Source organism: Pteropus alecto, unplaced genomic scaffold, assembly GCF_000325575.1.
Source record: "Pteropus alecto unplaced genomic scaffold, ASM32557v1 scaffold24, whole genome shotgun sequence".
Lineage (NCBI taxonomy): Eukaryota > Metazoa > Chordata > Mammalia > Chiroptera > Pteropodidae > Pteropus > Pteropus alecto.
Genome location: NW_006439192.1, coordinates 8,220,083 through 8,243,578, shown reverse-complemented (window position 1 = coordinate 8,243,578; position 23,496 = coordinate 8,220,083). Strand labels below are relative to the sequence as shown.

Genomic DNA, 23,496 nt, shown 5'->3' with positions numbered 1-23,496 from the left:
AGAGAGAGGAGAGAGAGAATGAGAAAAAATCAAATATGAGTTCTGGTGAAAAATGAAAAATGGTTACAGCTTCAAAAGAGTGAATTGTTCATTCCAGCAGGTGGGCACAACTTTGAGTAAAGTAGAGCAGTTGTCATTTTCAGAAAAGGAACATTTGAACTAAACACCCTGAAACATTATGACAGCAAGAGTTATTGAAAGTCAACAAGTTAAGGAACTAGAAAATCTATTCTAAGAAAGACTCCTCCACTGATTCCCCTGGCCTGAGGGATGATATTATGGGTTTCCTCCATTTCTAGTTGCCATAGTTCTTAGATATTATGTATCTTCCAAGGCTTTATAATGTTGCCATTAGGCCAGCACTGCACCCGTTCAAGAAAAAAAAGGTGGGGTGGGGGAGGGACTCCAAACAAATTGTAAACTAGTTGCTCTAAGGCTGGTAAAGATTCGCCCAAATGGAAATTGTGCATCATAAAATTCTCCAGTGTGGATTTCATTTCCTGAAGGTAGTCTACCAAGGTGAGAAATCTTATCATCATTTTACTTAATTTATCTGATTTTCTCTTTCTGGTTTATTTTAATTTCAGGAGAGAACAAGCAATGGGACTGCAAATTTTCATACACTGGCTGAAAAAAATTTGCATATTTTTCTCCTTATGTTCATTGATATTCCACCAAGAATCCTGGATCTCTTAGAGATAAATCAGTAAGAGAAGTTAGTGCACAACTACGGGGAAATAGAGACCTCCGCATCTGCCATTTAAATGCAGGGACTACATATTTCTCAGAGGCTCAAGAACTGAAGAAAATGTGGGGTTCCCTCATGATACTAGCTTGAAAGGGTATGTGTGAAGTGTATTGGATGCTTTGGTGATTGTATTTTTCATCCTTTTTCAGACATTCTGTTGTGTTATTTATTTTTAGTTTTGAACTCAGAGATGGCAGAAATCTGAGTCTGACAAGGAATTTGGGGATTTCTTCTTTATTATACACGAAGTCTGAGAAATACCACAAAGATCACATGCCCAGCGTTTGCAGGCCAGAGTGCTCTCTCTGTGGCAGCAGCTCCAAGGATCACTTAGTAGCATAATCAGGAATTATGTCTAAAATGTGATGAGAGGAACAGTTATTTTCATGAAATCTGGGTACAACACTAACTGTAACCTGCCTTCTGGTTAAAAAAAAAAAAAAAGGAAGGGTGAGGAAAACCTGGTCTAACATTCAGCTCAGTCTTGATTGTGTTGTGGAAAAGGGTCCGCAGCACTGACGCCCTTCAGCAGTTACCAGTTGTGTTTAATTTTTGTTACATATTTTTAAAAACTGTAACAGAAACCAATACTTTAAAAAAATGCTTTTTTTTTTACAATTGCTTTTCGTGAATGGTAATTTATAAATTCTCGATTTTTTTTTTTAAGTAAATATTTCTTTAGAGACTTCCAACTTTGTTTAGTTTGAAATAAAGGGAAATAAAGGAAAAACCACTCATGTTGATGAGGACCATAGAGTTCCCCTACTGGCCAGAAATTCCACAATGGAAGCATTGCTGCTCCTAGCTCCTGGGCCAGTAAATCCAGAACTAATGGTGGAGGGGAAGCGCACAAATTCACTTTGGTTTTGTATGACGACGTTTTGCGGCTAACACCTCTTCTTTATTGCTTGCTTTAGAATCTGAGATAGTGAACATCAGAAACTTTCATGTTTATCTTTCCTTTAAACTGATGGAGGGTGGGGAACGGTGGCGAAGACCACCACAAAGCACTGGTATTTGACTGGGATTTTCAAAATTGTATGATTCCAACTCTGTGTTGCCTAATCCTCAACCCTCTTGGCCCTCCCCCTCATCTCCCCTTTGGAAATGTCTGGATCTTGTTTTTCCTCAGTATAATTTCTCTAGGCAACTTTGGAGTCTTTCCTTTCCAATCTCCAGTCATTCCCCCACTGCCTCCATCAATAAACATGTTCCTTTGCCTCTAGTCTAGGGCCAAAGCCTGTATGTTAAAGTGATGGTGTCACAAAATGCCTGGTGATGTCATAAAGCACTGGGAGATCTGGCAAAAGCAGTGATTCTCATTTTTATGTCCCAGGAAATTATTGGTACCCAAAGGGCCATCACATATTCTGTATATGCACCAGTTGTTATATATAGTGAAGTAGATATAGTGAAGGCCGAGTTAACTTTGGGCATTTACAGGTTTGGTAAATTTCTATAAAACGCTGTGTAGAAAATATAGATTTAAGGAGCCGAAGTTATTAAAATGAGGTGGGGTGAGAGGAAGAATGCCAATAAAAATAGACAACGTGGTTTTTTAATCCTTTCCACAGGAATTCAGGCAAAGGGGGAATAAAATAATTCTACAGGGTCACTTGTAATTCAGCTTAAGCTAAGCTCAGGAAACTGAATAATATTTCTCAGAAGACTGATTTATGTACTTAAAGTAACTAAATCCCAGGTGTCATAGGAAGTAATACAACTTCTAGCAATGTCCTAGCCTGCTTGCTCGAACTAACTGCCGAAATCAATTTCTAACTTTCCTTTAAAACATTTCAGAGTCAGTTCTACTGGGACTGCTTGAGCCTAGATTCTCTGTTAGCAGAGGCTGCTGCAGGAAGGGAAGTCCAGGAGCCTAGGTAGGCTCCACATTATAAACAAATTGTGTTCCAAAGTTTGTCTGTGAATCACTTCTTTGGAAACCTAAACACATTTTCCGTAAAGAAACAGAGATAGACAGTCAGGCTCCCTGGCTCTCACAACCCTCTGAAGTCCATTTAAACCATATGCAGGTCAAATCCCCTTTACTACATAAAAACTAGAGAATAGTCACATAATCGCACAAAACTGGGCCTGGTGGTGAAGTGGAACGGAATCAGATTTTATAAGCTTTTTTTTGTTTGTTTCTTTATCATTTTCCCCCTTCATTAGAAGAGGATAAGAGATCGATGGAAATTAGGTATACATCCTGAATGAGGTATTGCAACGTTTTCAAGGATTTTAGAGACCAATGGCACAGTTTATTTATTGTAAGTAAGTTTGCTTCACTATGCATAGTTCATCTTCTCTGATAAAGAAAACGGCTTAGCATAGAAAGAAAAGGAAACTCTAACCATTTCTACGGGGTAGGGGCCTTTTTAGGGTAGCTATCATTGTTGCTACTTCAGGTTGGGATATCTTGGAACTAAGTATTTCAAATTTACTTGGAACCATCAAGCTTCAGTTTGCTCTTTGTTCCAAAGAACTCCCTCACCCAGCTCTTTATTAGGCATGCTAATAAAAAGTAAAATAAGAACATTTCTGGCAACCTATGGCTCTTTTCTCTCAAAGTGCCCTGACGTGGTGGTACAGAGTGGAACTAATACATCCCAAATGTAGGTAGTCAGAGGGAGAGGAAGAGAAACAAAGGGCCTGGGTACTTCACATACTGGATAAGACTTTGATAACTGAGTTGACTTTATTTGGAATTTTCCTGTTTCCTCTTGAAAAGGAGACAGAGGGCTGAATGAAGTGCTTATCTAAGAAGTGTCAGAATCCTTTAACAATGTTATTACAAGGATGTTGGTAAAGTGGAGTGAAGGTTTTGGCAGGTACAGATGGGATTATATTTGACTGAATGTATTTTCTTGCTACGTGTTAATCTGTACTTTTCTAGTATCAAGCTCTTTAAGGAGTTCAGATAAAGGCCTATCAGAAACTCTCCATTCACACTCTCTTTAGTACACATTATAAGGAATTCGGCATCCCAGCTGGGACGTGGATGGAGCTCAATGATTTCATTTGAATGTTTGGGAGAGATCACTCTGCAGCAGAAATCATAGTAGGAAAAGTCTGGCTGAGAAAGAAGTCTCTGGAATATTCCATGTGGGGCTGAGGAAAGGGCTGATGGATCTTTTCTAACAAGTTACACCCAATTTCAGTTGAAAATTATATGAAAGAGTCCCAGCTGGGCTTCACAGACCCCTAATGAGAGAGAGTGATGAAGCCAAAAATATATTCACATGAAAACATTTAATTCAGAGGAAGAGGACTCTGAGAGGGTCCAGATAAAGCAGTTTGGAGTTTCAGAGGAACGAATACCATTTCTACGAGGTCTTAAATCTTAGCCCATTCAAAACATTAAAACCTCTTTTTCCCCCATTTAAGCCAGAGTAAGTTCCTAGGATATAAGTAATTTAAACTCAAAAGATAAAAAGAAAACCCTTACATAGAGGTAATAAAATGGTAATAAAAGAGAAGCGATTTTCTCCATAGTAATAATGTTGGTAGAGCAGGTCACACAGCACCTGAAAAGTATGTCACAGTGTACTTAGCATCACGGATGTCTCAGATAAAGTTAGATTTTTATAGTATGTAGATCAAAGTCAGAGTCAAGAACAAATATAAAGGAATGACATGGAACTGAGTAAGAACAGAATGAAAAGGATAACCCGGAGTGAGAGAAAAGTTATTGAAAAATGTGACAGCCAGGAATTAGTGATGAACAGATAATAGAGAACAAGGGAAGGGCAGGCATGGTACATTGAAAATGGATCGCAGACTGAGCTGCTCTACTCCCATAGGGTTCACGCTTCTCTAACAAAAAATAAATCGTCTTCAGATTATAAAGAACAAAACAAACACACGGTAAACAAGAAACTGAAGCCCAAAGTAGGTGAGCTACTTGAAAAAGCATCTAACTTTTACCTACATCTAAATCTTTAGGTCCAAATACCTTATATCTCAGGAGACTGAGAGAAATTTGCAAATGAAACTTTAAAAAATATTTTTACTTTGAAATAATGGTAGATTCACAGAAAGGCACAAAGAAATGTACTGAGAAGTCCTGGGCACAATTCGGCCAGCCTCTCTTGATGTCTGCAGATGGGATTTTAAAACCCCTGACCACATTTTTGAGAATTTACACAGAATAAAAACAACCAGAAGATTGACAGATGAACAAATAATTTTAGAATTGTCGAAAGTAGTGGGAGATAATTTCTGAAATCTATTATTTGGTGAGCTTGTAATAGATCTCTTGCTAAGTTCTAGGAATGGTTGATCAATGTCTTGAGTATATGTGAAGCAGCCATAGCAGAAAAACACTAAGAACAAGCCGGGACACTGCTTTCTGTGGAGATGATTTCTTGACGGATAAACCAAAAGAGTTTTTTCTTCTAGCATATCTGTTTCCCCTCTAGCTATCTGAAAAATTCTCTCATTGTATTTCTGTTGATAAATTGGTTTTAATCATAGTATAGTTAGAGGAGCTCATTGCTAGTAATGAGAGATCAATGAATTAGCATCAAAATGGAAGGTGTTTCCAAGAGCATGTCGCATAGCCTTGGAACTAACTTGGATGACTGAATAAAAGCTCGAAAATGATTTTGGCTGTTAGAAGACTAGGTTGAAATCACCAAGATAAATTTTGATAATTTTTAAAGAATCATATTATGGAAATACAGGATGTGAGAAATGTAGTTGAATAGCAATAATTATGAAAATATTTTGGAGTTTTAGTTGACATCTCATGAATGGCAAATGAGAAAAACAAGAGTGATTTTAAGACATGTGTCTAACACAAGAGATAATAAAGTCATACCACACTTCACACTGTTAAAACCTATTTGGAATATTGTGATCAGTTGTAGGTCCCAGTTTTAAGAGGGACACTGACTAATCATTACTCATTCAGAGAAAGATGAGGGTTCTGGGGATACTCATTTTAAGAAGAGAAACTGAAGCATCTGGGTTTGTTATGGCTGTCTTCATATATAGGAAGGGCTATCATGTGGAAGAAGGATTAAATTAATTCTCTGTGGTCTAAGTTACAGAAATAATGCTAAGACATGGAAGATGCAGTAAGTAACCTTAAATAATTATAAAATCTTTTGCTAATTAGGAATGGGGTCAAACACCATATTTTAGTAGGTCAATCAATTTGAGTGTTTGGAGCACAAGGGAGAGATCTGGAAGAAAGACAATTTGGGAATCGACAGGCTATAGTTTGAATGAGATAACTAGAAAGTGGAGTCAGGGCAAGCATTCATTGTCTAGGATGCTTTTCATCCTAGAGAGTCTTTTCCCTAATTTTTGGGAAGCCAAATTTTATTTATATGTGCAGTTCTCTAGATGGATGGTTAGTAATAGTCCACAGACTTCCAAAAATCTCACAACCTTAAAATTTAAACTTTATTTGATGAGAAAATAATTTAGACTAATAAGAGACTACCTGATGTGCATGAGCTTTTAGGGTGTAGGTAGAGGAATAAAAAAGAAAAGTCATAGGTAGAGAAATGAAAAAGAAAAGGAATGAAAAAAAAAAAGAGCTGTAAGAACAATTAGACAAGTACTCAGTAACAGAATTCAGTGGAAGGGAATTGAAATGGTGGGAGTCGGTAGCAGTTCAAATGCTTTGGAAAAGTTTCATAAGACGAAATTTATAACATGCCCGGAAGAGGCATGACATACATATTGAACAAGGTAAACGATGTGCAATGCAACAATACAAGGGCTGTCAGAAAGCCAAGTGGCAGATTAATTTAAAATAAATAGTGCAGAAAAGGACTGTGAGGTCAAATGAAGAAATGTTTTTTGTGGAGAGAGCTGGAGGTTGAAGAAAACCCAGCGGAGATGGTGAGATATAAGCTAGATCTAGAGTCGAGACGCATTTTCTTTTCTTTCAACCAAAACCATTCTTATAATTATTTAAACTTTCTTCTTTTGATGTCTTCTGAGCAAGGACATATCCATCACATAAGAAGTATCTAAATGTTTGAAGAGGACTATTAAGTACCCCTTGAACTTGTTGCCTCTAGCTTCAAGAATTCCCAGTCCTCAGGAGGAGACCATCTCTAGTGAAGAGCCTCACAGAATTTGGTTAGGAGTCAGGATTTGACATGAGGGGAAATAAAGAGCCTCTTCCAGTTTCTGAATGAGAGTTGTATCCAAAAAAAAAAAAAAAGATTTAAAGAAGAGCATTTTGTGTCCCAACATTGTATGTGAAAAGATTGGGGAAAAGCCAAGTACAAGTCTCTCGTGACTAGTTTCAGGGAAGGGCAGTGGAAATAGGAAGGAGGGGGTGGTCCAGAGAAACTGCAGAGGAAGGACTGCAGAGCTTGGTGGTGTGCGGGATGCATGATGAATGATATCAGAGATTGAACTCTCCTTGACTTCGTAATGTACTTAGCAGCCCCAGTCCTCAGACAGATGCAACTTGGAGAAAAGACCTGCATTCAATTGTAACATCTTTTTATTTCATAAAAAGCACAGATGTGTGATAGCCATGGAGGAGAATATGAAAACCAAGAGTGCATTCCTGGTATTGTACAGAGCAAGGAAGACCAAAGGTATCTCTTGACCAGATTTTGTGTTCTTGTTACTAAAATAAAAGAGGAAATGTCTAAAAGGGACTGAATTCACTGTTACAAAGTTAGATTTTAGAAGTCCTCTAAGCTTGTACTTTGAGCAGAGAAAACGCAAGGCATAGTTTGGCAATCCCATGTCCATGCTCTGTATGAGCAAGGGAAGATAGAGGAGAGGGAGCAAAGGAATGCTCCATCCTAGGAGGGATGGACTATGTACCTGATACAGGTAACTTAAATGAAATTGACATTTATTGAGCCTCTACTAGCTGTCTGGCACTTTATAAATATTTCTTATTTAAACCTTCCAATAACCCAAGAAGGAAGAATGAGATATGAGGAAGGTGAGCAATCTGTTGACTGTCTTGACTGACAATGATCCTCATAAAGACTCCTTTCCAGAGAGAAATAGGCAGCCTCCCTGTGCAGAAAGTGTGTGCCGTCTCTGAAACAAGGAGAATATAACTGTGCAAAAAAGCTGATAAGATTAGACTTTACGATCGAAAAATATATGCTCAAAGAACAGGTAGGACCATAGAAGTTTCTGTAGTCTCTTCTCTCTGGAAGGTGAAATATTATTATCATCAGATCTCCTTTTACAAGGCACCCGGGCCCAGGTAGAAGGAGATCTGGAGCTAAGGCGGTGGCTTGCTCTAGGTCTCTGGATCCTGTGGGTCTCTGCCAAAGTTTGCAAGCCATGAGGACTAGTAAGAATAGTTGTCACTCTGATTTCTACATCTTGCAGGAATGTTGGATTGATTTCCACTGTACACACACAAGTTATCGACTTGCTTGCACTGATTTGTTTGGCCTCCACTCATTTGACTGTTCCCTTCCAGGTGAGGAGACAAGGCATCTACAGCTTGTACTCGCTCAAGGCCCAGGTGGAAGATTCAGGTAACAGCAGGGATGGGGTAAGCTTTTTCAGGGAAGTAGTCCTTGAAAGGAAAGAGGTTGCTTGCTTCCAGAGCTTGCTGGAAAATAAATGGAGCTAAATCCTTTCATGCTGTGTGGATTTAGCTGCATTCCCCAGGAAACTAATATTTCTTCTCAGGGTTCTTTTCTAGAAATTCTTGTGTATGTTTGAGGAGAGATCCCTATAGAGAAAACTATTTCAGTCACAGGCACAACGGCCTCTGAATTATGTTGCAATTTGCAGTGTGACTGCTATGTTAATGCAGTATCATGGGTGACAGTGAAAATGCACCAAAGTCAGGAAATTCAAATTTATGACTTTAGCAACAGTCTTAACTTCTCCCACTCTAGCATGCTCGGTGTTTTATGTTATTGTACTTCCAGTGAAATTTATGCCTCAATATGCATTGTGAGTGAGTTATGATGACTGTGGGAACCTTATTTTGCATTTCCTGACTTCTGTATGTTCAACGGGACAAGTTTTCAAAAATGGCCTACAAAAAGCACACCAGACTGCCCAGTGTTTATAATTCCCTGTGCCTTAGATGGGACTGGGGAGCTTCCATGGCTGAGACTTCTTTGAGTCTTCGCAGGTCTACAGTTTACAGGAACAGAAGGAGATAATTGGGGTTGGGGTGCGGATTGTGCAGTCTCAGGCAGATGCTCAATCCAAGTGACAAGGAGAAGGAGAGGATAAGGGATTACTTGTTATTTGCTAGCTATCATTCATTTAGCACTGACTACATGTCAGGGATTATTCTCAGTATTTCACTTATGTTTTTCACGTTAGTTTTATCTCAGTCCTTTGAAGTAGGTTTTATTCCATCTATGTGCACCAGGACACTGAGTAAAGTAGAAAATGTATAAACTGCTCAAGGTCACCTGAGCAGCAGAGCCAGAATTCAGATCTAATTCTGTTGACCCCAGCGTCCATGTTCTATGATGGGCTGACTCTTCAGTCAGCAAGTCCTGAGATGTAATTCCAGCTCAGTCCCCACCAGCTGTGTAATGTAATCATCAGAGGACTTTAACCTCAGTTTCCTCTTTTGTGAAACAGGCATAATCCATAGCTAAGAGACTACCATTGGCTTAAGTGGGATCAATTTTACTTATGACTTTGTTACTATTATTGATATTCTCTAACAAGGACTTCCAGCTCACGGTGATGGTCCAGCCAAAGAGAAATGGCTGAGTTGGAAAGGTCTATCAATATTTATCTATGGCTGTAAGCTGGTTGAGGGCCATGTTTGCCTGTTTTGTTCATAGAAGAGTGATTGGCACACAGACACTCAGTCCTATATGTTGATTGAATGAACGATTTGCATTATGCCACCTCCACTCCACCCTCTCTCTAGTCTCCTGCTGTCTTGGGCATGGCTGTGTGCTCTATACTCTGGACATTTTTTATCTTCTTTCAGAAATTGCCTTGTCCAATTGCTACAGTAACTTACTTTCTGCTTAGGAACTGACATGCTACTCTGGGAACAATTTCGTATTTCTACTCTTGAGAATTTGCAAAGCAACAGAGATTTTCTGCATAACTATGTCTAAACCCACAATGATTCTAATGGTGGACTTCCTGATACTGCAGCAGGCTCTGGGGGCGGTAAAATTTTGGAGATCAACATTTGGCTCTCCTAAAATTATACTAGGCCTAGATGTACCCTCGTCCCTGTCCAACATCAACTGGGCCAAAGCCACTAAATTTGATACTGCTGCCCGTAGGAGCTGAAGCTTGTATATTCTAGCACCTTTGCAATTGTTTGTTACTTTTTCTGCCTCATGGAGGATTTTTCTGATGTGCCTTACCCTTCTAAAGAGCTTTTTATGTTTGTGACATTAGTTATTGTGTTTCTAAGCCCTACAACCAACACTCAGCCCCAGTGTCCTACTAAATGTGTTAACATTATACCATTCACTCATTCACTAAGTTTGGCGCTCTATGCTGCTCTGTATTGTAATCTCACCTTTGCTCTGCTGGAGCAAATGATTCTAGTATCATTACTTTTATGGCTAAGTTTAAAATTCACTCTTTCTAAAATGACTCCTTGGCATGTCCATAAACAATCCTCTAGCTCTTGAGGTCTAGGTATATGCTATGTTTCCTATTAAAGCTAACTTTCTTCCCGACAGTGTTCTTGCTCCTGATGACTCCTTAACTCATTTCCTTTCCAGTTTCCTAAATATCTACACTCAATTTTTTCTCTGAGATTAAAAAGGCAAGATTATGAAACTGGTGAAGAGGTTACTTATTAATGATGAAAGCAAGACCTTGGGGTCTGAATCAAAACCTTGCCCCTTAATATCTGTGTGATAAAGAGCAAGTTGTTGTAGCTCCCTTAGACCCGATTTCTCATCTGTTGGATTAGATAACACACCTTGTTTACAGGGATTGGCCTCCTACCAGTAAGCACCCATTGGAAGTTTACTATCCCTAAGGAAGAAGAGTCATACTGTAGGTTTCCTGGAAGAAATATTTCATTTCATAAAAGAAAATTTAAAAGCTATTAGCCAGATTTTTTTTTTGAGGTGACTAGAGAGAAAGAGGCTGCAGAAAGAAATATCATCATAACTGTGGAAATTATTATTTTTAGTATTTTGATTTCCTTGTAATCATTGAAGTAAAAATTTTATTTTGGTTTTATACCGTGTGTGTGTGTCTTTCACTTGAATTTAAAGTTCCTTTTTTTTTGCATCAGAAACAGTGAATCATTCATCTCTTTCTGTAAAAATTTAGAGACTATCTATTGTGTGTGTGCCTTACACTGTATAAATTTCTGGCTAAAACAGAGTCTCTTGTAGGGGAGATAGAAATGATTATACTGCATCATGACAAATGTCACTATAGTGCCTCATGTTACAGTTCATTTTTGTGGCCTCTTGTTCCTGTTTCAGGAAATGGAAGCATTTATGAGGGATGTTCTAAAGGGAATTTCCCCTGGCTCTTCTCCATGTCAGAAGGGGATATTCTTTTGAAGTGTCTCATTATCGGAAGACAAAGCTGTCCAGAAAGCAGCCTGCAGAAGCCTCAGGCAGTTGTAAGGGAGGGAGGTCAATCAGGATTATTGCTCTGTTATAATTAATTAAAGAATCCTCAGAAGGTTCCTGAAAACCAGAGAGACATGTGCCATGAATACAAGGCAAGTTTTTTGGGATTCTGGTGTTCGTTTTCTCTACACATGTAGAGACACAGCAGGGACGACTGAATGTATGATGTCAAACAGTGCATGATATCAAACAAAAGGCCTCTGCGTAATAGGCATGTTCTGGTCTGTCCAGCAGTTCTCAACAAGTGTTTGTTTGTTTCGAAACCTGCAGAGTCTTTTGGGAGCCAAGGTTCCACACCTACACAGGTGTGTACACACACCATTACAAGGTGTCCTGGTTCCTCAGCAAAATGCAAACATTTAGCAGGTGACTTAAAAACAGCTTCAGTATCGGGTATGTCAGTGATTTTTCGAGATAGTCACAATTCTAGATATTATGCTCCATTTTTAGACTTTGTTTCAAACTATGTGTCCTGATTGGAGACTTACAAATATATGATCTCCACACGAATAGCGTTAGATTTTAGTATTCTTCTCTTCAAACATTAAACACTTTTTAAGTGGTGTTTCTTTGCCATCCAATAGACCTTGTTTTCTCTTTGTCCTCGAGGACCCCAACCTCCACTTCAACTCTCCTGTGCAGTATACCCTCAAGGAACCTCTCTCTAAGCCCTGGTATTTCCCATCCTGATGTCACCATTTGACCCTAGGGACAGAGTACTATTAGCAGAGACGAGGGCAGGGATGTGACAAGACAGTGCTCTTGTCCCCTCAGTCATGTAGCTTGTCTTCGAGCACCACCACCCCCAAAACACTCCTATGATAGGAAATTGAGCAAACAGTCTAGAAGTCACAAGTTAGACATCCTATGATCCTGTTTCCTTCTCCAGCTGTGAATCTTATTGGGTGCTCTTGAGTAAGTCACTTAACTGCTCTGTGGCTCAGGTTTCCTCATCTGAAAAATGAGGATAAAAATTGGACCAACTTCACAGTGTAGCAGTAAGGATTAAATGCATTAACTTATGTAATTAGAACAATGACTGAAAAATAGTGGACATGATATCAGTATTTATTATTACTATTATAGCTACTACTATTACTACAACAATTCATAAGTATTAGTATAAGTGCTCATAAGTTTTCAGTGTAACACACATAGTGACACAGGCCTCTAGGAAAGTTCCTAAAAGCACAGGGAAGGAAAGAAACTAACGGTAACAAAGACCAAAGCTCTCCTTCTCTGCCCCACACAGAGAAGGTTAATGACCAAGGCTGCCAGGACCCTGTTGGATTGTGTGAGGCTGTTCCAGACTCACACCTGTTCTAGAATCAGTTCCTCTTTTCTCTTTTTGTTCATCTGGGCTTGCATGCCTCCCCCCGCCCACTCCCCACCCCCAATCTCATCACCTTGTTCTCTGTCACTCTCCATTCTGACTCAGCCAGTAGGCGTCTTAAAAATCAACACTGGGAAATCCACAGCCAAGCATCACAACATTATCTATTGTCTTTGCTCCTTACTCTCTGTGGCACAAGGTTCCTTGAAATCAAGTTGGGGGTCTTCATTGGCACTTCCCCCCTTTATTCCCACACCAAATCCATAACGAATCATAATAGCATAAAGCAATTTGACTTGGAATTTGAGCTTTGACTTTTACCCAAGAAATTATGTATTTCTAAATATTGACCTTTTAGTTCTTCTATTTGAGTCCAGATGATATGTTCATATATTTCCCGTCTATTCAGATTACTGGTTACTTGGGTGATTAAGTGTTTTTCAGGTTGTTTTATTTTAGTTAAACTCTAACCTCCTTCTTTAACCTTTGAGTTTTTTGTTTTTTGTTTTTTTTCAAGAGATCAGCCAATTTGTGTTTGGTTGTCTAGAAAAAAAAAAGTGTCTTATGGTGATTAGATAGAGGCCAACTTGCTTTCAGAAAATGTAATTTTCTTAAGATACTGGAGCATGCTGACTTCCTTTCTTGGACACAAATATTACACCTTATCTAGACCTACTAATAAGATTAACCTAGAAAATAGACCTGCAAAAAGGAGAGTTTGTTTTAAACTCTGACATTTACCCAGTTCAAAAAAAAATTCTGTGAAATCATTAATTTGAAAAAGAAAACCAGGTGGCGAATAAGAACTATTTAATAATATTCATTAAACTATAATTTCAGTCCAAAAATAGAGAAAGGAAAAAAAAAAACAGAAATTCTAGCCAAGAGAAAATAAAAGCAGCCTGCTTTCAGCAGGGGCTGCCAGCACCAAGCAAGTTCCACAATGGCCTTTGACAGGGTGTTTTTCTGCAAGTCACAGCTTCTAGCAAACAGACAACTACAGGATCGCTGTGACTATTGCCACAGTGTCTGGCCACAGTAGCACATAGAGGTGTGTATGATGAAAATGTGCCTAACAGAAAAGGAAATTTTGCTCTTGTTCTGTTCCAAGGTGCTCAATTCTTCTTTAATCCTCTGCCTTCCATTTATCATACAGAGCCTTCTTCGATTCCAGACACCATCACACGTTGGCATTTATCACCTTGTGATATACTATATATCGTGTCTTATTTACTTTATTTTCTGCTCCTTTTTGCTAGACTCTAAACTCAGTTAGAGCAGGCATGTTTGGTCTATTTTGTTCACCGCTATATCTCCAATCCTTAAGATAGTGCCTGGCACATAATAGGTGCTCTATAAATATTTGCTAAATAAGCATATGCTTCCCTCACAGTTCCTCAAACAAAACATCACTCCTCTTAACCTCCAAAAAAATAGATGCCCAGCCATCGTGGTATAGAAGTATCTATAGATATAAGAAAGCTTAACCTTCTTAGAATCGTGGATCTTCTGAATCTAAAGAAACTAGGTTATCTAGTCCAACCCCTTAATTTTAATGATAAAGAAGCAAAGATCCCGAGTATATGCATTGCCCAGACACACAGCAATTAATAAAATGACCGGTAGTAGAAATCAGGAGTCCTAGTCCACTGTTCTTTTCCTAAACTGCCCTTTCCCACTAATTGCAGTATATATGCTTTCCCACTGCTGGAATAGCAGTGACCTCTTTTATTATAATAGTATAATCAGGGCCCAGTGATGCTGAGCCTGCTCTGGGATCCCTTACGTGACCTGTCTATAAATCACAGTCCAGAAGAATGGGTTCCACACTTGTTGATGCCTTTGATTCAGCCCTTTGGGTCTTCAGACATATTCTCCTCTGCTTTGGATGTCTTCCCCACTACTGTCCATCATATCAAATGTAGACACTACAGCTGAGGGGACCCTATCAGAATGGTTGAGTGGGGAGCACAAGTACAGTCTCACTGTGAGGCTAAGGGACAGAGGCGTCCTTATGGCCTGCCTCTTCAGACCCAGGAGCTATTTTCAGTCCCACTCTGGAAACTGCCTTTTTACTGTTTCTATCCAGGCTTAGATCAAGATGGCTTTCCTAAATTTCTTGGAGAAGGGGGCTATTTTCCTTCCCTCATCTAGGTCTACTTTGCTTTGCCTTCAGGTTAGAAATGCTACTCCTTCTGCCTCGTTTCCCACCAGCTCCATGATTCTTCTCCCCACAGGCTGCTCTCATGAAATCCTCGGGGAGTCTGTGCTGGGACGTGAGCCTGCTCACCTCCCTTGAGTAGCTGCCTTACCACCTTCTTAGCCTCACTTCAGGCCTACTTTTCTTTCTTTTTAATTCTTTCTTGCTTTAAAGCTTTTGCCAAGAGGCTATTCTTTTAGCATCCTAACTCTGGATCAAGTTGTCTCTTATTTCCTCAAGCTTCCTTGGTTTGGAGGAAAATCTGCTTTCCATTTTTCTGCTCTTTGCAATTTGAAAATGGAGCTGAGGATTTTAGCTCTTTGAATTATGACTTTCTTCCTAAGAACTCCATGATAACCATTAGCTTATGAAAAACCTGCCATCGTTTTTCCCCTGAGTTGTTCTTTTTCTCTTATCAGTGAGAGAATTGTAGGATGTACACATTCTTTTTTTTTTTTTCTTAAATCCCTATCTCTTGGATAGTCTTAACACCTCAGTCCCTTTGTGAGGACATCTCTTCTAAAGATTGTCCCTGGCATAGACATATAGCTCTTGGTATATGGTCTGGAATCTCTTCTTCCTCAACTCTAAAGAAATAAATTTAAAATTTTAAATAAATCCAAACTTTTTTTTGACCACTATTGAATGTAGTATAAAAACATCATCCTTTCTCCCATTCCCTGAAGTAAACATTAGCTACTTCAATGAGCAGGAAACACATTCTATAGCTATAATGTAGCAAATTTCAATGTGGTGTCAACAACCATTTTTGAATTACTTGTCTAGTTTTTCAGGGTTGATGTCTGGGGACAAGGTCAGGTCAAGATCACTAAAGACAAGATAAGAAAACTGGATTGGGCTGGATTATGAAGACCTAGAATACCATGTAAAAGGTCCTGGAATTTATCCCTGAGAAAATACACTTATTTAGGTAGGAGTGCTAAGTTTTAGAATAAAATTGTTGAAGTAGTAGAATCAAAGATGGGTTTTAAAGAGAGGAGCCAGAATTAGGAAGACTAGTTGTGGTCATGGTGACAGAAATATTACCAAGGGGTTAAGAAATATTACCAAGAGCTGAAGTAAATGCACATCCTAAAGAGGCCTCATATTTTTCAGTCTCCTCTTTGTTCTGTCCGTGCTATTGCCTCTGAATGTGTCTGCAATATTTTATGTGTCCAAACTCAACCGGTGACTCAAAATTCAGCTTAATGACTAACTTCTGTATGAAATCTTTCTTTCCCTCCTTTTAAAATTTTATTTCTGACCACTAAGACATCTTTAGCAGTTGATTTATCAATATTGAGTTGGAACTTAACACTTACAACCTTGTATTATAGTTATTTGCATACATGTCATATTCTTGCATGTGCTGATAAATTATTTTCCTGAAGGAAGAATTCAAGTTCAGTACTCTATATCCTCTTGCATAGCACACTGTTGACTCTTGATGAATACTAGCAGAATGAACATTTTACTTTTTTGAGCACCATGATGCAATCATCTAAGACTATAATTTTTTTTATTGTAAGTAAATATATTGTTTACTAACACAATCACTTACATTTAGTATTTTTCTTGTTTGCTTTTTAATACAGATATTCATATTTATCATGGTGAGACTATAATCTGACATTGTTCTTAATATGATAGTGTGTATTTCGAGAGGACTGAAATAAAAATAATCACAAGATCTGGAAGCCTACAGGCTCTCAATCATGTGTCTTGGCAGTGAGAGCTGCAATATGTTGCCACCTATTAATTAAATCTGTACTCTGGTGAATTAGCCAAGAGAGAGAACAATTTTTTTTTCTTAAATGAACCAAGAACACTGAGGAGGATAATAAATCTAGGAAATCACTTGGGTAATCGGAACCTTCGGTGTAGCGACACCGGTGCCATATCATTTTCCCAGCAGCTGTGAGAAAACTGCAGGGAGACATGGAGGCCAAGAAAGAGCCTACGGCATTTGCCAGAAAATCACCATTAAAATATTATATTGTTTCATAACATACTAATAAATAATATTGAACCAAAAGGAAGTGTCAATTGTAAGCTTGATCAGAATGAGAGTATTCGATGGATAAAGTTTTAGATCATTTCGATTCTAGAATATTACTGACCATAATATTACTGCATCAAGATCTCTAACAGTTTTTGACATCTATGGAAAACTGCTTTGGATGTCTTCTCTTTACCTCTGGAAAAATGCATGTACATACAAAATTAGCCCTAGGATGAGACCTTTTGATTCAGAACACATTTCCTCATCATAAGCAAGGAAAATACATCTTGGAAAGAGTTGGCTATTTGCTAAATATGAATGGATAAAGAAGATGTGGTACATATGTACAATGGAATATTACTCAGCCATTAAAAAGAATGAAATCTTGCTATTTACGACAACACGGATAAACCTGGAGGTTATTATGCTAAGTGAAATAAGTCAGACAAAGACAAATACAAATGACTTCATGTATATGTGAAATCTAAAAAACAAAACAAGCAAACAAAAACAAAACAGAAACCAACTCATAGATACAGAGAAAAAAGTGGTAATTGCTAGAGGGGTCGGGGGTAGGTGAAACAAGTGAAGGAGATTAAAGGGTATGAACTTCCAGTTATAAGATAAATAAGTAATGGGAGAGTAGCAAAGAGCATAAAGAATATAGTCAATAATACTGTAATAACTTTGTATGGTGACTAGACTTATCATGATGATCACTTTGTAATGTATATAAACATAGAATCGCTGTGTTGTACACCTGAAACATATAATATTGTAAGTCAATTATACTTCAATTTTTTTTTTTTTAAAAGATCATATAGGAGGTTAGTGACAGAGCAGTAGTATACCTGAAAAATTCCTCCAGAACTCAGGCTCCCATCTTGGATTTTATCCAGCATACTTTCCATCATGTGTACTGTCCAACAAATAACTTAATTCATTTTATTTAAATAAAACTCACTTATCTTTTTGCTCTCTAAGATGGAAGCTGAAATAGAAACCTGGTGTCTTTTGCTTAAGGCACTGCATCAGGTCCTTTGACATGCACTATTTTACTACTGCAACAACCATAGACAATATTATTTTTATTTTATGATGAGAAAATGAAGATTAAGAGAGATTAAGTGACTTTCTTTAATTCGCAGATATAAACTAAGGCTCAGACATAAATTCACAGCTGTTACCTCAATTTTAGTGTTCTTTTGGCTATGCCTCCTTACCTTTTATTGTGCTAAGCTAACTTTCTAGGAAAGCTTTTTTTAATCTGGCAAAAGAAATAAGACATTGATACCACTTCTGCAACTATGATTGAGTACATAAAAACTTTATGTAGAAAACCTATCAACAGAATTATTTGAGAATGTCTGGAGCTGTCTCTACTTCTTGCAGTACAATTTTTCCAGTTATTTTCCAGTCAAGTTTACCTACCTCTCCCCTCCCTGTTTTAAACATCAGCCCCAAAGCTGACCACGCAGCAGGCAGAATCATTTTGGAGAACCACCTGTTACTGTGTATCAAAAGCCTTAAAATTTTGCCTGCATTTTGTCTTGGTAATTCTAGCTCTATCGATTTTCCTTAAGGAAATGATTGGGCAATAAACATTGGAAAGGGTACCAAGATATATGTCCAAAATTCTCATGTTATAAAAATTATAATATGGGACAAACTGAGCATCTAGCAATAGAAAAGTATGGCATGTTCATATGATGCAAAATATGCAGCCGTTAAAAATGATGCCATAGACATAGATTTAATTGCCATGGAAATATTTCATGGTATTACTCTTGAGAAGAATGTGATTGTATTATATATACAGTTCCGTAACTTATTATTCTCATTCTTTTTAAAGTTTACATATTATTATATATTATGAATATACATAATTTACCTGCTCTCTTATTGGTATATATAACAGTTTTTTCCTTTCTATTTTCTTTTTAATACTGTAACTGTCCTTATGTCCTTTTAGGAATCCAGACAGCATCTTTACCTTAGATATTTTTCTTCTAAATCTCTCTTCTCCCAAGTTAGAGGAGTCGGGGCAACCTGTATGTTTTTTTCTTTCCATTTTCCAGGAACTTACCTTACATGGTGTGTTACAGTCTATCTACACTATTGATAATAATAACATCCTATTATTGATAATAATAACATCTAGGTCACTCAGATTTAGCTCTTAAAATGTAAAAGAGAGATTGTGAAATTTATGAACTGTTTTTCTCACTCAGCAAACCTTAGCTTTCAAGACAATTTCCTTACCATGGAATCAAAAATTATATTTTTGAAGTCAAACTCTAAATATTGCCTCTTTCTTTCTCTTTGCATTTCTGCTTTAAAATACAAATTTTCCTCAAATCAATGGAGTCCTCTAGATGAATAGACTACAGGGAAAAAAGTGAGAAAACAATAAAAGCATATTACATATATTTTTAAATTATCCTCATTAAGCATTAACATAGTTTAATTTTAAAAGGTAAAGGATCTTTATAATGAGTTTTCCCATACCAGAACATTTTATAACTTTTAAATAACTTAGGTCTTCTTATAGTTCCATAAATATGTTATTTTCTTCATAAACATCTTATATATTCATTATTACATTTATTACTAGGTGGTTTATAGTGGTGGTTACTATTTTAGCCGTGATCTTTTTTTTACTTTATTTTTAAATTATTGACAGTTTTCAGGAAAGCAATTGATTATGTGAGTCGATCTTGCATATAAGCTACCTCGTTGAAACCTTTTATATTTTTAAATCTTTTTCTTGGCAGGAGGGAGAGATTCTTCCCTTGTATGTCCTGGATAGACTATATTGTCAGCAAGTAGCAACAATATCTCTTCTTTTAGAAAATTTATTCCCCTTATTTTGTGTGTTTTGCATTAGTTAGAATCTTCAGGAAAATAAAAAAAATGTCGAAGTACAGCACTGATTTAGGATAGCCTTCTCTCTTCCATCTTCTCGCCTGTCTCATCCTCCTTTTCCTCCCCTCCCTCACTTTACTGTGACTGCTTCTAATATTTTATCACTAAGTGTGATATTTCTGTTAGTCATTCAGGTTATAGGATATTCTTTCTGTTTCTAGTGACTAGGGATTTTAAGTAAAAGGAAAATCAAGAATGGACAACATCTATAATTGAGATAGTCATGCCTTTTTCCTTCTTTAATATTTTGATCTAGTGAATTACATGAATTAATTTTCCAATGTTGGAACCTTCTTATATTCTTCAGAAAATCCTACTTGGTCATGGTATATTACAGACTTTAATGTGTAAATGCTTTAGTATTTTGTATCATAGCGTTGGTTAGTGACGTTGGCCTGTAGTTGGGAACCTGTCCACGAATTTCTATGCTTTAGAACAGCATATGTAACATAAGAATTATCCCTTCCTGGATGTTTTGGCATAATATAATACCAAGGGAGAAAAGCAATGTATAGATCATTATGTATAATATAGTCTGATTTTGAATATATAAATATATATGTGAAAAAATCTGGATGACTATATCAAAGATTAATAATATTTCTAAGGAGCTATATTATGGTTTTTCTTTTCTTTTTTTCTTTTTCCTAACCTATAACTTTTTACTTGTCCATAGTGGATGTTAATTTTGAGGGGAAAATAGGGCATCAAATGATATATAAGTGCCGAAGCATATAAAAAGCATGTGACTGGAAACCATTAGGCTGGCAATATGCTTGCAGGCCCTCTAAACAACTCCAGCCATGCACCATTGGTTTGACTTCTCTGTACCAACCCTCCTCTTCCCAGGTAGCACATCCCTATTTCTAGAACTTGCTCTCCAAGTTCTAGAAATATCTGTACCCACCTCGAACTTTAGATCTGGCTTGTTCTAGTCTGTTTTATAGATCTTCTGACATTACTCTCTTTGTTGAACACTGTAACCAGTTTTTTTTTTCCTGATTTGGGGCATCCTTTGAGTGTGCAGTGTTTCCTGTCCCACTTGTCTCCCCACGGATCCACAACAGAGTCATACCCAGCATTTGCCTCTGGGTTGGGAGCTGACATTTGGGAGCTGCTCTGGTAAAGGAAACAGGGTTAATAAAGTGTTTTTGGGTTTCCTTTCCTTGGGCTTCTCTCAGGCTATGTTCCAGATACCTACTTTGTTTCATCTGGATGTAAGAAATAGGAAGATTCTACGTTGATCACTGACTGACATTTACTTTTATTTTTGAGTTGAAACCAAACAAACGAACAAATGAAGATTTTTTCCAAGTAAATTTATTGACTAGGGATGAAGTACTTACAGAGTTTCTATTTATGCTCTTTCTAAAGTTTTCTTTTACACTTTAGTTTTCACATCAGTTTTCACAGCCATTTAGATATAACCTAAGGCAGCAAATATCATCTGCTTCAATGAACATATTGCAGCTTGGGGAATCCTCCTCACAATTTCTAGTCCTCTCTTTATGGACTGCGGATACCACGTGACAAGTATTCACAAAATTGCCAAATAAGCAAACACACTACCACTTATGCCATCTCCTTGGTCAAAATGGTGTTCTCTAGCACCGCTCTCTCACAGGGCTGATGGAGGCACTGCCTAGGGGTGTGGGAAATAGGTCTTCCTTTCTCTGAAGCTATTTGTCATAATGAGTTTTAGTCTCTGTTTCCATCTCAGGTTAAGGGCCTTCCTCTGAAATCTAACAAACTGTTTTTGATCAGTGGTTGGGCTGTTGTAGTTTCTTATGATAGTTCCAGGCAAAGTCTTCCTACTCAAGGTCATTAGTCTCACCTAGATGAGGTTCTCAACCGAGCGACAAGATAGCCTAATGGTTCAGAACCTGGAGTCTGAAATAGATTGCCTGAGTTCACAATTATGTTTATTTGAATAAATTAATTCTTCACGCCCTTTTGTAGTCTGTAAAATTAGGAAAAATAATAGCATTATGTTGTTGTGAATAGTGAAAAAATGAATATAAAGCTCTTAGCAGATTGTTTAGCTTGTGTCAGTTTTTCAATAAATGCTATTACGTTTTTGAAGTGTGCCTGAGGCAATGTTCAGAAGCAGTGCTCCTGGCTCTGGTTCACTTTCCACTCATTACTTTCACTGCCCAAACACATTCTCTTTGCCCGTTGACTCATTCTACACATGTGCACAGTTTTACTCTGCATAGTAACTCCTGCTGCTAACAACTATGTGGATGACACAGACAGAACATCTTGTCCTAAAGTTCCTCAACCTCCTCATCAGCAGTGACCTTCTCGTCCTCTTGAGTCTTGTCACCCATGCTAAGGGCCACATTATCCCTTACATGGTTCATTGGTACTCACTCCCTAGTATAATCTGTGCCCTTCCTCCTAACTTTCTAATGAGCCCTCACTTCCACAGCACTTGGACCTCATCGGATTCTCTCAAATCCCTCATCCCTATTATTTTCCATCACTAAACTTCTTTCTTTCTTCTCCTGTCTCTTTATTTGATAGGTTTCATGACCTTTAATTATAGTCCATCTCTTTTTTCATTGCACCTACTTCTGAAAATGTCAGCTGTTGGATAAATCCAACCTCCAGCCCTCAGTGCTCAGAAAACCTTTATGGAAATAAAGAAAGATGAGGTAATTGGGCTGGACAAAATCTCTGCCTTAGAGAGGGATATTACAGATGATCTTGCTATAGGCTTTTCAGGGATATATGTATATATAACAACCCACGCACGTCCTAATTTCTTGCTGAAACCTAAGTAAAGAGGTTGATTTATGCTTGTCTATCTGTTTATTTATGCTCTGATTTATTTTTAAAATGTGGCTATGTAAAGTAAGCTACACAGAACTGACTTCATTTAGAAAGCTATGCATTTTTGTCTTCTTTAGAATTATTGTTTTTCTCGTTTGGCTCATTATAGTGGAGAACTAGTGCCCTAGAATTAGAGTAATATTAATACCAAAATATATGTTCTAGCAATCTTAAGGTTGCTGACTCAGAGCATTACTTAAAAATAAATTTGAATCTTGGAAAATTGCAAAGTTCAGTTTGTAATTTTCTAAACCTCTTGGGCTAAAATTCAAAATACACATTTCATAATATTAGTCTTCAAAAAACTTCAATAAAAGACTGCTATATGGTACTTACCAATTATTGGGGCAGGGAGAACTATATCAAGTTTTCCATAATTACATCTCAGGTCTTTATTCCAAAAGCCATTTTCGAAGTCAGAATATTTCTTATGGAAAAAAAGGAAACAAGAACATAAATAAATTCAGAGCAACAAATAATATTGTCTATTGTGTGCCAGTTCTCTCACTAAATTTTAAAAAGAACTAGATGTAGCTTTTTTTTTAATAAAGTAGATAAGGCTCAAGTTCTTTTTCTTTATATACAAAAGTATTTCTAAATTCCAGTCATGACTTTTTTAAAGGCACTCTTCTAACACTAGATAAATGGCTCACTCTGCACTGAGTTGTAGAATGAGGGCACGTCAGTGGGAGACCTGTGTTTGGCAGAACTCAAATCAATCCACCTGCCCTTGTTAAGAACATTTATTGTCCATAAAATTTATCTTTGGCACTTTCTTTTCTAAGTAAATCCATCACCCCTATTTACTTTAGAAATGAAAAGGCTGAAACCATATTCTTTGCCAGCTTCTCTTCTTTTATAAATATGGTTAATACTTTCCACTGAAAAGAATTGAATTTGAGATGG

General features: G+C 37.5%; 1 long non-coding RNA gene across 3 annotated transcripts in view; it reads right to left on the bottom strand.

The window, feature by feature from the left end:
* LOC112483343 overlaps nucleotides 1–23,496 on the bottom strand; it is a 99,169-nt gene that overhangs the window by 11,035 nt on the left and 64,638 nt on the right. For all 3 annotated transcript variants that reach the window (XR_003047620.1, XR_003047621.1, XR_003047619.1), the window contains one exon: nucleotides 22,927–23,017. This is a non-coding gene — a long non-coding RNA (uncharacterized LOC112483343). The remainder of the gene's footprint in view (nucleotides 1–22,926; nucleotides 23,018–23,496) is intronic.